The sequence below is a fragment of the Triticum urartu genome, chromosome 2A (assembly GCF_056163025.1).
Source record: "Triticum urartu cultivar PI428250 chromosome 2A, HENAU_Tu73, whole genome shotgun sequence".
In the NCBI taxonomy this organism is placed as follows: domain Eukaryota; kingdom Viridiplantae; phylum Streptophyta; class Magnoliopsida; order Poales; family Poaceae; genus Triticum; species Triticum urartu.
The window spans coordinates 691938140-691950414 of NC_141874.1; the positions used below are offsets into that span (position 1 = coordinate 691938140).

Here is a 12275-nt window from a genome sequence, read left to right on the forward strand (position 1 = left end):
ACTATCAGTGATCAAAGCTTAGCAGAACAACGAGCTGGGAAAAAATTTCCCAGCTCGGCGAACAAGCGAACCAATCGTGCCCCCCCCCCCCCCCCCCCGCTCAAGGTGTCTAGCGATATCGTAGGTAATCATCCGAGGATTTTGCCAGGTACCTATCTTGAAGATTACCTGCCCGGCGATGTACATTATGATGCACTGGAGGTGGACGAACACAAATACCATTACGGGAAGCCTCTCATCAAACATGAAAGATCTCTAACAACGATGATGCGAAGATTCCATGATTGGTACATGAAAACATGTAGAGAATCTGGGGGGAAGGATACTTTGACGTTGAGAGTTAAAGAGGAGCATTACTTCGTTGGAATTGATCTGTTGTCTGTTCCATCTGAGGAATTCTTCTAGTTTTTCAATCAAAAGGCCCTCGATAAATTAACGGCCACTTGCTACTGTCTGTAAGTACTACTTCTGTCATTAAGTCTCTATATATAGCTCAGCTCTTTCATTGCATGTATATATAATTATCCTCACTATATTATGCAGATTAAAGATTGCAGAATTGAAGAAAAGACAAATCGGTGATATTGGGTTCATTAACACAAATCTCATAGATGCATTTACGGTTGAATTTCATGCCAAAGATACCGAGGCCAACTTGCTACGATCGTTGGTAATAAATCAAAAGAAAAAGATATAATACTCTTTCCTTACAACTTCAAGTGAGTGTTACTGTCTTGTGCATATTCGGTTTCCCTTATTAGTTGAGGTTATAGTAATGTAATTGATGAGTTATGCATGCGTGTGCAGGTTCCAATATATTCTCCGAGAGATTAATCTTGAGCAGGGACTAGTAACCGTCTTAGACTCGAGACGAAAAGATCCTCAGGAGTATGCGGACATGACTGAAATGCTCGAGAAGTAAGTTAAATCGATCATTATCGCACCATATCGGCAACTTTGTTCACTTCCTGATATCAAGTAATTGTTTTCTTTATCTGGAAGGGTTTGGAAAAAATTCACCGCAAAAGCTCCGAGACTGCCGGGGAAGCTACGATTTACACACCCGAAAGTAAGTACTACTAACTAGTTCCGCGCATCTCCTAGTGATTCAAGCGCTAGTTTCATCAATACCATTTAGCGTTCTTACTTATCAGTTTGATTGACCTCTATTTCTTGTAAAGTGGTTGTGGCAGGAAGCCGGGAATCATTACTGTGGATATTATGTTTGCGAGTTCATCCGCCACATGATCTGTGAGCGGGGCTACTCTAAAAAACAATATGAAGTGCGTAAGAAAAAATATTCACAATTTTATTTTATTACCATCATTTGTGTTGAGTTTCATTTATTCATATATATGTATTGACCCCCTTCTTCAAATTAGATGTTTCAGATACGGGATGAACTCCTAGCACCAGATTGAATGCGAGCAATTCAAGAGGAATTGGCGGCATTTTTTCTTGACCACGTGATCAATAAAGACGGAGAATGCCATGTGGACCCTGAGTTCATATATAATTAGGGGATTATATTGTAAGAGAACTTATATTGTATATATGTAGCCAGTAGCGTCGGATAAATATATGAAAACTTGTTGTTCGACCAATCTCTCGGGGAAGGAGAGGTCGATATCACTTCTCTTTGTATGCATATGTTCATGACGATCTTCTGTACTTAATGGTTTTCTTTATTTGCTTACTAGCTAGCGTGTCGAGTCTTCTCTATACGTATAGTACATAGCGTCGACCAATCCTGGAGATAAGAGAGGACATTTCTCTCTATTTATTAGCTAGCTAACACAATATATGAAACACTTAAATTAACCCTACAAAACCCACCCCCTTCAAAAAACCAAAACCTCAGCTTCTGCCAGCTGCTGACGCGTAAATGTTTTTTGATCCCGATTGATGCTACCAACCGGGAGTAAAGGCCCTTCTGCCTGGGCTCGCTGCAGCGGTCACGTAGAGACCCAGCTGTCCCGGTTGGTGTAAGAACCGAGACTAAAGGTATAGGGCTTAAGTATCGACCCTTTAGTCCCAGTTTCCCAATTAGAATAAATGGACCTTACGAACCGGGACAAATGCTAGCACTCGCTCCAGAGGTAAGAAAAACTACCATCTTGCAATACGCGAGACATAGATCATGCCAAAATCATTCGCCTCCGGCCCTTGACACGTCCAGCCGTGGCTCATGGTTCTTGACGGCAGTGTCAACATGCACTACTTATTTGACGCCCTCTGGGATAGCACCACAAACTGACAGGGACACTACGACTGTGCCGGCCAAATTTGGGTGTTCATTCTCACTCCATTCGTCGGTAGAGTATGCCTTGGTTTAAGAGAGGAGGCATCTAGATAGCTAGTGATATTGACACTGATAAGCTCTTAGGCAAAGCAATGCATCTGCCAACTTGTTCGCATCACCTCGTGCTTTTGCACATCAATGGAATTTGGATGAAAAATGGGAATAGGGAATCCAGCCTTTTCTGAGAAACATGGTTTCGGGAAAATTGTGGGATCCTTGGTAGAGCCATTTGGAGCATAGGGTAATTTGTTTATGACAAAGGCTATGCTTGGAAGTAGCATGATTCTTTGATCGAATCAACTCCAACTCTAGAAAAAAATTTGGCAATCTTCGGGTTTGCTGATAGAGCGGACGGGCTCGTCTGCTCATGCTACGCGTACAAATCGGACAAGGACACGTTGGTGCGTGGATTGAATGCGATCGAAGAGAGGGAGAAAAGGTACGTAGCGTCCAACAGTTTCGTACGGTGACTTCGTCGTCTGATATGATGACGGCTTGATGGTACACCGTGCATATGTTCGGTTGGTACAAGATTCCTCTGGCGGTGCCTAACGATTGGCGACCGTGCTCGAAGCCCTTGCTGTCGGCGCTGATCAAGGCAGCCACGTTCAGAATGTGGTTCTGAAGTTCATGCCGGTGATGGCGGCGCTCCCGCTCATGCGGTTTTGCAGCAGCGACGTTCACTGCTCCAGGTACGTGCCGCTCATGTTTGTGTTTCGTTGTAGCTTGCAGATGTGTCACACAAAAGTACAGATCGATAATAGCCAGTGCTTGCTTGCCGAATTCCGTGGACGGAAGAGCTGACGGGGCATGCGCTGGCAGATGAAGCTTACGAAGACGAGACTGAAGTTCAGTCCGTTCTTCGGCGCTGAATGAAGTAGGAGACTAATGTTAGCTTTTTTAATCTTGATTCACATGTATCTGCATATTAGTTTGCTTGTCCATGCATATAGGTAGTTGTAGCAGGTGAAGCCTTGGAGAACATGCAAGAGGTGAGATGCGAGGCGCCGTGAGATATGGCGCATGGCGAGATACCGAACAGTGGCGAGAGGCTGCTGTGTATGCATGTCCGAGGTTGTTAGCTGCTGCTGCATGAGTGGCCGGGTCGTGTGGTTCCTAGAGTGATTCTAGGAGAAGATCAAGTCATTAGTTAGTGGTGTGCGTGGGTGCGTGCATGCAGTTAGTGGGCGAGTGTGTGGCCGGGCTACGTGAGCGTGAGTCTACTTAAGCACTTGTATGCATATTTGCTTTCAGAAGAGAAATACAGAGAAGAGAAAAGGGTCGGCTGTGTGATACAGCGGCCACCAAATATCTGTGTTCTTTTGTTCTTCCATGAGCTTTGAGAGGTAGCTAGAGGAAGAAGAAGAGGAGCTGGCGATCAGCTCCAACAATTGGTATCGGAGCTAGGTGATGACGAAGACGATGCCGCGTGACTCTTCAGCGAGTGGAGCATTGGTGCCGAGCGACTCGGCTGCGATGGCGGCTGCCGCGACGGCGGCGGCGGGGAAACTCCCGTTCCCGCTGCTCACGAGGACGAACTACGCGGCGTGGGCGATGAGGATGAAGTACCTCCTGCGTGCCAACGACGCATGGGCTGCCGTTGATCGCGAGGCGTCGTCCACGGAGGTCGACAAGGGTAAGGAGGAGATGGCCATGACGATCATCTCCCAGTCGATCGACGACACAACGTTGCTGCGAGTTGCGGAGAAGGAGACCGCCGCCGATGTGTGGGCGGCACTACGCTCCATGCACGTGGGCGTCGAGCGCGTCCGAGAGGCGAGGATTCAGTCCTTGCGCTCGGAGTTTGACGGCCTCAAGATGGGTGATGCGGAGTCCGTGGATGACTTCGCGGCGAGGTTCACGACGCTCGTGGGTCGCATCCGTGAGCTTGGTGATGCGATGGAGGAGAAGTACGTCGTGAAGAAGCTGCTCCGAGCCGTCTCCAACAAGTTCATCCATGTTGCGTCGTCAATTGCGTTGTTCGGCGACACCAACAAGATGGCCATGGAGGAGGCCATTGGTTCACTCAAGGCACACGAGGAACTCGTCAAGGGGCGCGAGACGGGACGCGAAGAAGAGCAGCTCCTCATGGCGAGAGGACACGACTCGTCGCGAGGACGGGGTCGTGGCCGTGGACGCGGTGGAGGGCGCAGAGACAAAAGTGAGGTACAGTGTTACAATTGCCGCAAACTTGGTCACTTCGCTTGGGAGTGTCCCGAGAAGAAGAAGGAGAACGAGGACGAGAAGGCGCTGCTGGGACAGTACGTCGACGACGAGCCAGCTCTCCTTCGAAGCTCCATGAATAATTGGGAATCAAGATTAGGGGGGTGATTGTTAGCTTTTTTTAATCTTGATTCACATGTATCTGCATATTAGTTTGCTTGTCCATGCATATAGGTAGTTGTAGCAGGTGAAGCCTTGGAGAACATGCAAGAGGTGAGATGCGAGGCGCCGTGAGATATGGCGCATGGCGAGATGCCGAACAGTGGCGAGAGGCTGCTGTGTATGCATGTCCGAGGTTGTTAGCTGCTGCTGCATGAGTGGCCGGGTCGTGTGGTTCCTAGAGTGATTCTAGGAGAAGATCAAGTCATTAGTTAGTGGTGTGTGTGGGTGCGTGCATGCAGTTAGTGGGCGAGTGTGTGGCCTGGCTACGTGAGCGTGAGTCTACTTAAGCACTTGTATGCATATTTGCTTTCAGAAGAGAAATACAGAGAAGAGAAAAGGGTCGGCTGTGTGATACAGCAGCCACCAAATATCTGTGTTTTTTTGTTCTTCCGTGAGCTTTGAGAGGTAGTTAGAGAAAGAAGAAGAGGAGCTGGCGATCAGCTCCAACAACTAAGATCCAGAAATTGGAAGCTTCGCCGGTGGTGAGGCTTGCTCTGAGCCAGCCAGCCAGGTAGCTACGCCGAATCCATGAGCGACGTTGGGGATGGATCCGGCAGCGGCGTCCATGGTGACAACCGATCACCGAAGCGACCGAGGATTGGCTTGTCTATTAGTGTACGATTTTCACCTAGTAGGAAATCTAGAAAAGTTGCAGTCTCTCCGGTTTGACGGTATCACTGTTTGTTGACAAGATTATAATCACTATATCGTCCTGGTGTGTTTGTCTGACCTGAATAACTGAACTGTTGTAATTCCCTATGTACTTTTGGTCCTTAATTTTTGTCGAAGTCTAAATTTGGTCCACTAACTTTTTTTGAAAACTTTCGATCCATTCATCTTCAATCATTAGAGTACAACAAACATAAAAAACAATAATAATTACATTTGGATTCATAGACCACCTATCGACAACTACAAGAACTGAAGCGAGTCGAAAGCGCGTCACCATCATCGCCCCTCCCTCATTAGAGCCGGGCAAAACTTGTTGTAGTAGACAGTTGACAAGTCGTCGTGCTAAGGCCGCATATGACCATCGCAACAAAACAACAACCACCGCCGATGTAGAGCAGCATAGATTGGAAAGATTCAACCTGAAGACACACGAACGTAGACAAACAATGAACAGATACACCGGAGACACACCTCCACATGTCCACCGATGATGCTAGACGCACCACCGGAACGGGGGCTAGGCGAGGAGAATCTTATTCCATCTTCAAGAAGCTACCGTCGTCTCAACTTCTTGAGCAGGACACAAACCAAACCAAAACTTAAAGTAACATTTAAAGACGATGCCCTCCCATCGACAAGGGCCGGAATCCACCGCCGCGTCCCCATGGCCCTAAGGCCACTAAAGATGAGGCAGACCGGTGGTGGCACCGGTGGGAGGCAGAGATATCCTAAGCTTGGGAGAGCAGGCGGCAGCGGCGGCGCCGACGGGAGGCAAAGAAACCCAAAGCTTGGGAGAGGAGGCGACGGCTATGTGAGGCCGGTCCCCAAACTTTGAAACCTTCCCGGTTACCGGAACCGGACAAGGTTCGTCTCTGGTCTCGGTTTTGATCAGGTTTCATGCTGACTCACCCCCGGTTTTGACTAGTGCTGACTCAGATTCACGTACTGTTTTCAAATCCCTAAAAAAATTTGAAATCAGTGTACTTTTTTCAAATTCACATACTTTTTAAAGTTCATGTAATTTATTCAAATTCATGTACTTTTTCTCAAATATGTGAACTTTTTTAAAATTTACACACTTCTTTCAAATATGTGTACTTTTTTCAAGTTCGCATACTTTTTCAAGCGCGTGTAATATTTTCAAACCCCTACACCTTTTCAAATCAATGATTTTTTTAAAATTTGTGTACTGGTTTCCAAATGCGCTTACTTTACTTAATTTCCCATAATGTCTTCAAATTTGCACTTTTTTCAAGTTCATGTAATTTTTCCAATCCACGTACTTCTTCCAATTCGCATACATTTTTTTGGATCAAGTCCTTTTTGAAAGTTCGTGTACTGTTTTCAAATCCACATAACTTTTTTGAAATTTACGTACTTCTTTCAAATCTGTGTACTTCTTTCAAATTCGCATACTTTTTCAAGTGCGCGTAATATTTTTAAAATCCCTACACTTTTCCAAATCTATGTTTTTTTAAATTTGTGTATTGTTTTCAAACGTGCTTACTTTACTTAATTTCACATAATGTCTTCAAATTGCATACCTTTTTCAAGTTCCTGTAAATTTTTCCAATCCGCGTACATTTTTTCAGATCAAGTCCTTTTTGAAAGTTCCTGTACTGTTTTCAAATCCGCTAACTTTTTTGAAATTTACGTACTTCTTTCATATCTGTGAACTTAATTCAATTTCACATACTTTCTCAAGTGCGCGCAATATTTTCAAATCCCTACACTTTTTCAAATCTATGTTTTTTTGAAATTCATGTACTGTTTTCGAGTGTGCTTACTTTACTTAATTTCACATAATGTCTTGAAATTTGCATACTTTGTTCAAGTTCATGTATATTTTTCCAATTCGCGTACATTTTTTCAGATCAAGTACTTTTTGGAAGTTCGTGTACTGTTTTCAAATCCGCATAACTTTTTTGAAATTTACGTACTTCTTTCAAATCTGTGTACTTTTTTCAAGTTTGCATACTTTTTCAAGTGCGCGTAATGTTTTCAAATCACTACAATTTTTCAATCTATAATTTTTTTTAATTTGTGTACTGTTTTTCAAATGCGCTTACTTTACTTAATTTCACAAAATGTCTTGAAATTCACATACGTTTTTCAAGTTCATGTAAATTTTTCCAATCCGCGTACTTCTTCCAATTTGCGTACATTTTTTCAGATCAAGTCCTTTCTGAAATTTCGTGTACTGTTTTCAAATCCGCATAACTTTTTGAAATTTTACGTACTTCTTTCAAATCTGTGTACTTTTTTCAAGTTCGCATACTTTTTCACGTGTGCGTAATATTTTCAAATCCCTACACTTTTTGAATTCTATGATTTTTTTAAATTCGTGCACCGTTTTCAAATGCCCTTACTTTACTTAATTAATGTCTTCATATTCGCATACCTTTTTCAAGTTCATGTAAAAATTTCCAATCCGCGTACTTCTTCCAATTCGCGTACATTTTTTCAGATTAAGTACTTTTTGAAAGTTCATGTACTGTTTTCAAATCCGCATAACTTTTTGAAATTTACGTACTTATTTCAAATCTGTGTACTCTTTTCAAGTTCACATACTTTTTCAAGTGCGCGTAATATTTTCAAATCCCTATACTTTTTCAAATCTATAATTTTTTTAATTCATGTACTGTTTTTCAAATGCGCTCACTTTACTTAATTTCACATAATGTCTTCAAATTCGCACACTTTTTTCAAGTTTATGTAAAAATTTCCAATCCGTGTACTTCTTCAAATTCGCGTGCATTTTTTCAATCAAGTACTTTTTGAAAGTTTGTGTACTATTTTCAAATCCGCATACTCATTGTGAAGTTCGCGATTCTTTCAACTTAGAAAAAGTACACGGATTTGAAAAGAGATGCAAATTTCAAAAGGTTCACGGATTTTAAAAGTACAGCAATTTGAAAAAATTGCGCGAACTTTGAAAAGTATGCGACTTTGAGAAAACCTCGATTTTTTAAAAAGTTCATGGTTCTGAAAAAAGTACACCAATTTGTGTCTGGTCAAAATCAAGGCAGGTCAGCACCAAAACCGGTCAAATTGAGTCGGTCAAATTTGTGTGCACCACTAACATTAAGGAACAAGAGTGAGCCCCTGTCTGTATTTAGCCCTTGATCCGTGTACTTCAGTTGCTTCTCCCGCTTGCTTCCATGTTAACTGCATGTGCGCGCGGCCCGTGGCCGTGAGCCGGTCAGCTCCGTCAGCACGCACCGTATAAACGTCCGTTTCCTGCCGTAACCACACGCATTAAATGGGTCAGCGTACAAGCCCCGAAATAATATGTGCGTCCTGCATCCCACGACGAGTCGACGTCTCGCGATTACGTGATCATGCGATCTCGTCCACGCCTTTAAATATTCGGGGAATCTTCTCCCTTTGGTAGGCATTTACCCAAGGCACCCTCCCTTCCCTTCCTGAGGAAAGGTTAGAGTTATTCGCTATGCTCTAGATTAGCTTTTGTGCTGTGTCAAATCTTGTGAAGTGTCCTTCTAGGTTCTGGTTGGTAGAGCAGTGGACTGAAAATCCTATTTAGTTTCACGCATGGGACTCTAAATCCCAATTGCGCCTGCTACTAATATCCTATAGTATAGACCTATATGTGTTCAAAGCTGAGATTTGGTTGTAGAAGGATCGAATTGTATCCGAGGAAAAGGGGTATACAAGAAAGCAATAAGAGAAATGCATAGACCAATCAATCGTATCGGTCTCATTGAAGATCGAATTTTCTCCTTCCCTCAACAAATTCCTCTTCATTATGTTGTGCTCAGCAAAGGAACTGCCTAGACATACTTTTGCGAGGATTTATTATTTGATCCAAGGGAAGGAAGAGAGGTGAAAAATGCTGTTGCATCATTCTCTCTTTCGCTTAAATTGGAGAGTGGTTACAGCAAGCAAGGTGAGGGAGGAATCCCATAAAAAAAGTGGATTTTTGGACATTCTTCATTCATCTAGTGGCTAGTGAATCACTGATAAAAGAGCGAGCAGCCGCTAAGTTTACTGATTTTGTGAGATCCCTAGCTGTAGCAGCTAGCAAACCGCTTCTTCTTCCACAAAGATTCTGTTGGGGAATGTTGCATGGGAAACAAAAATATTCCTACACTCACCAAGATCAATCTAGGAAATGAACATTTACGAGAGGAGATATTGCATATACATACCCTTGTAGATCGCTAAGTGGAAGCGTTAAGAAACGTGGTTGTTGTAGTCGAACGTCTTCGCGATCCAATCACGATCCATCCCGCAAACTCCCGATCTAGTGCCGAACGGATGGCACCTCCGCGTTCAACACACGTACGGCTTGATGACGGCTTCACCTCCTCGATCCAGCGAGTGATGGTGAAGTAGTAGCTCGAGTCCTCCGGCAGCACGACGGCGTGATGACGGTGATGGTGGAGAAACCTCGGCAGGGCTTCGCCAAGGCAAACAGAGAAGGAGGGGCAGCGCCGTGGCGTGTAGGGGTGCGGCTGCCCTCCCTCTCCACCTCTATACATAGGGGAAGGGAGGAAAGGGTGGCTCCCCTAGGGTTCCCCCTAGGGGGTTGATGTCTACTACGCAACCTTCTTCTTGTAGACGTTGTTGGGCCTCCAAGTGGAGATGTTTGTAGGACAGTTGCAAATTTCCCTCAAGTGGATGACCTAAGGTTTTTCAATCCGTGGGAGGCGTAGGTTGAAGATGGTCTCTCTCAAACAACTCTGCAACCAAATAACAAAGAGTCTCTTGTGTCCCCAACACACCCAATACAATGATAAATTATATAGGTGCACTAATTCGGCGAAGAGATGGTGATACAAGTGCAACATGAATGGTAGATATATGTTTTTGTAATCTGAAAATATAAAAACAACAAGGTAGCAAGAGATAAAAGTGAGCGTAAACGGTGTTGCAATGCTAGGAAACAAGGCCTAGGGTTCATACTTTCTCCAGTGCAAGTTCTCTCAACAATAATAACATAACTGTATCATATAATTATCCCTCGACATGCAACAAAGAGTCACTCCAAACTCACCAATAGCGGAGAACAAACGAAGAGATTATTGTAGGGTACGAAACCACCTCAAAGTTATTCTTTCTGATCGATCTATTCAAGAGTCTGTAGTAAAATAATATGAAGCTATTTTTTCCGTTTGATCTATCCTAGAGTTCGTACTACAATAACACCTTAAGACACATATCAACCAAAACCCTAATGTCACCTAGATACTCCAATGTCACCTCAAGTATCCGTGGGTATGATTATACGATATGCATCCACTACTAGGGAAAACCTTATACACAGAAATTTAGCAGTAGCGCGTGGCAAAAACGGGCGCTAGTGCTAAGTAGCAGTAGCGCGCGTGCGAAAACCGTGCTACGGATACAATAGTAGCAGTAGCGCGTGCACATGAAAAAGCACTACGACTAATATTCCCATTACCAAAACGATAGACTACGCATAGCAGTAGCGGTCTTGAGAGAAGCGCGCTACCGCTAGGACATAAGTAGCAGCGGGTTTCGCGCGGAGAGCGCTACTGCTAATGGAAATAAAATGAAATGAAAAAAATTGGAAAAGTAAATAAAAAATAAAGAAATATAAAAAGGAGAAAGGAAAAAATAAAATGTAGAGCGAAATAAATGAAAAAGCGAAAAAGGAGAAAGGCATAGCAGTTGCATTTGTTCGTAAGAGGCGTTATAGGTAACGTAGCTGCAGCGCGTTTCCTAGACCCCCGCTGTAGAAACAGAAAAGGAAATAAGAAATATGAAGGGAATTACATAGCTATAACAGTAGCGTGTTTTGTGAAAATCGCTATAGCTAACTTAGCTATAGCGCGTTTCGCGAAAAGCGCTACCGCTAAGTTTGACTTAACCAAAAAACCGTTTCTCCCCGGCCACCACTTCTCCCCCAAATCCCTCGACCCACCCCGCCGTCGTCTGCCCGATTCGCCGTCGCCCCACTTCGCCACCATCTCCTGCCGACGTCGACACCCCCGTAGCCACCAGAGCCGTGCGTCGTCGACGCCACCGGAGCCGCCCCCAACACCACCGGAGCCGCGCGGACACATCAACGCCACCGGAGCCGCTGTCGACGCCACCGGAGCCGCTGTCGACGCCACCGGATCCTCCCTCGCCACAATTGCCTCCCTCGCCGTCACCGGAGACGCCCCTGCCTCCCTCGCCACCACCGGAGCCATCCTCTGTAAGCCCCCACCCCTCCTCTCTCTCTCTCTAAATTAGTTAGGTTAATTTAGTTAGGAAAATAATTTAGTTAGGTTAATTTAGTTAGGAAAAGAATTTAGATAGGGCTTTGACAGAGACGCCCCTGCTTCCCTCGCCGTAGGAAAAAATTGTATGTGCTTAACTAGGGCAGTAGGGTTAGGGTTGTAGTGTTTAATTACAAATGTTAGGAAAGTAAGGTTTAACTAGATGTTAACTAGGGTGGTAGGATTTAGTTTAGAGAAAAAAATCAATATAAAAATATAAATTTCTATTAGTGTTGCCAGTCTAGTAGGTTCTTAATTTTTAGTGAATTTTTATTAGGACATAATTTGAGTTCTAGGTTCATAATTTGAGTTCTAGGGTTCATCCATCTATATTTGGTTTTTGAATTGAGTTTCAGAGAGCATGAGATTTGTGTAGATTTTCTTGAAGTGTGAAATACTAGGAGATGCAAATTTGAAGTGGTCATGATATATGAAAAATCCTCAGCTGTGTTTGCTCATTGATCATAATCGACATTGAAGTAGTTCGATTGTGCCCAAGTGGCCTTTTGTTGTGTCACAGCCCTAGCTTCAGCCTTGTTGTGGTCTAGTCTTGGTTGTTGCATCATGTTTAACTCTTCTTAAACCTGAAATGGGGATGTCCAAACCCTAGCACCAAATGAAATGCAACTAGGATCAAAATAAAAATATTTTCAATGAACCCAAAATGC

The 12275-nt window shown here is 43.9% G+C and overlaps 1 pseudogene; it reads left to right on the forward strand.

Moving 5' to 3' along the window:
* The first annotated feature begins 2878 nt into the window (after positions 1-2878).
* LOC147986791 (uncharacterized) lies at positions 2879-5000 on the forward strand (annotated as a pseudogene).
* The last annotated feature ends 7275 nt before the right edge of the window (positions 5001-12275 follow it).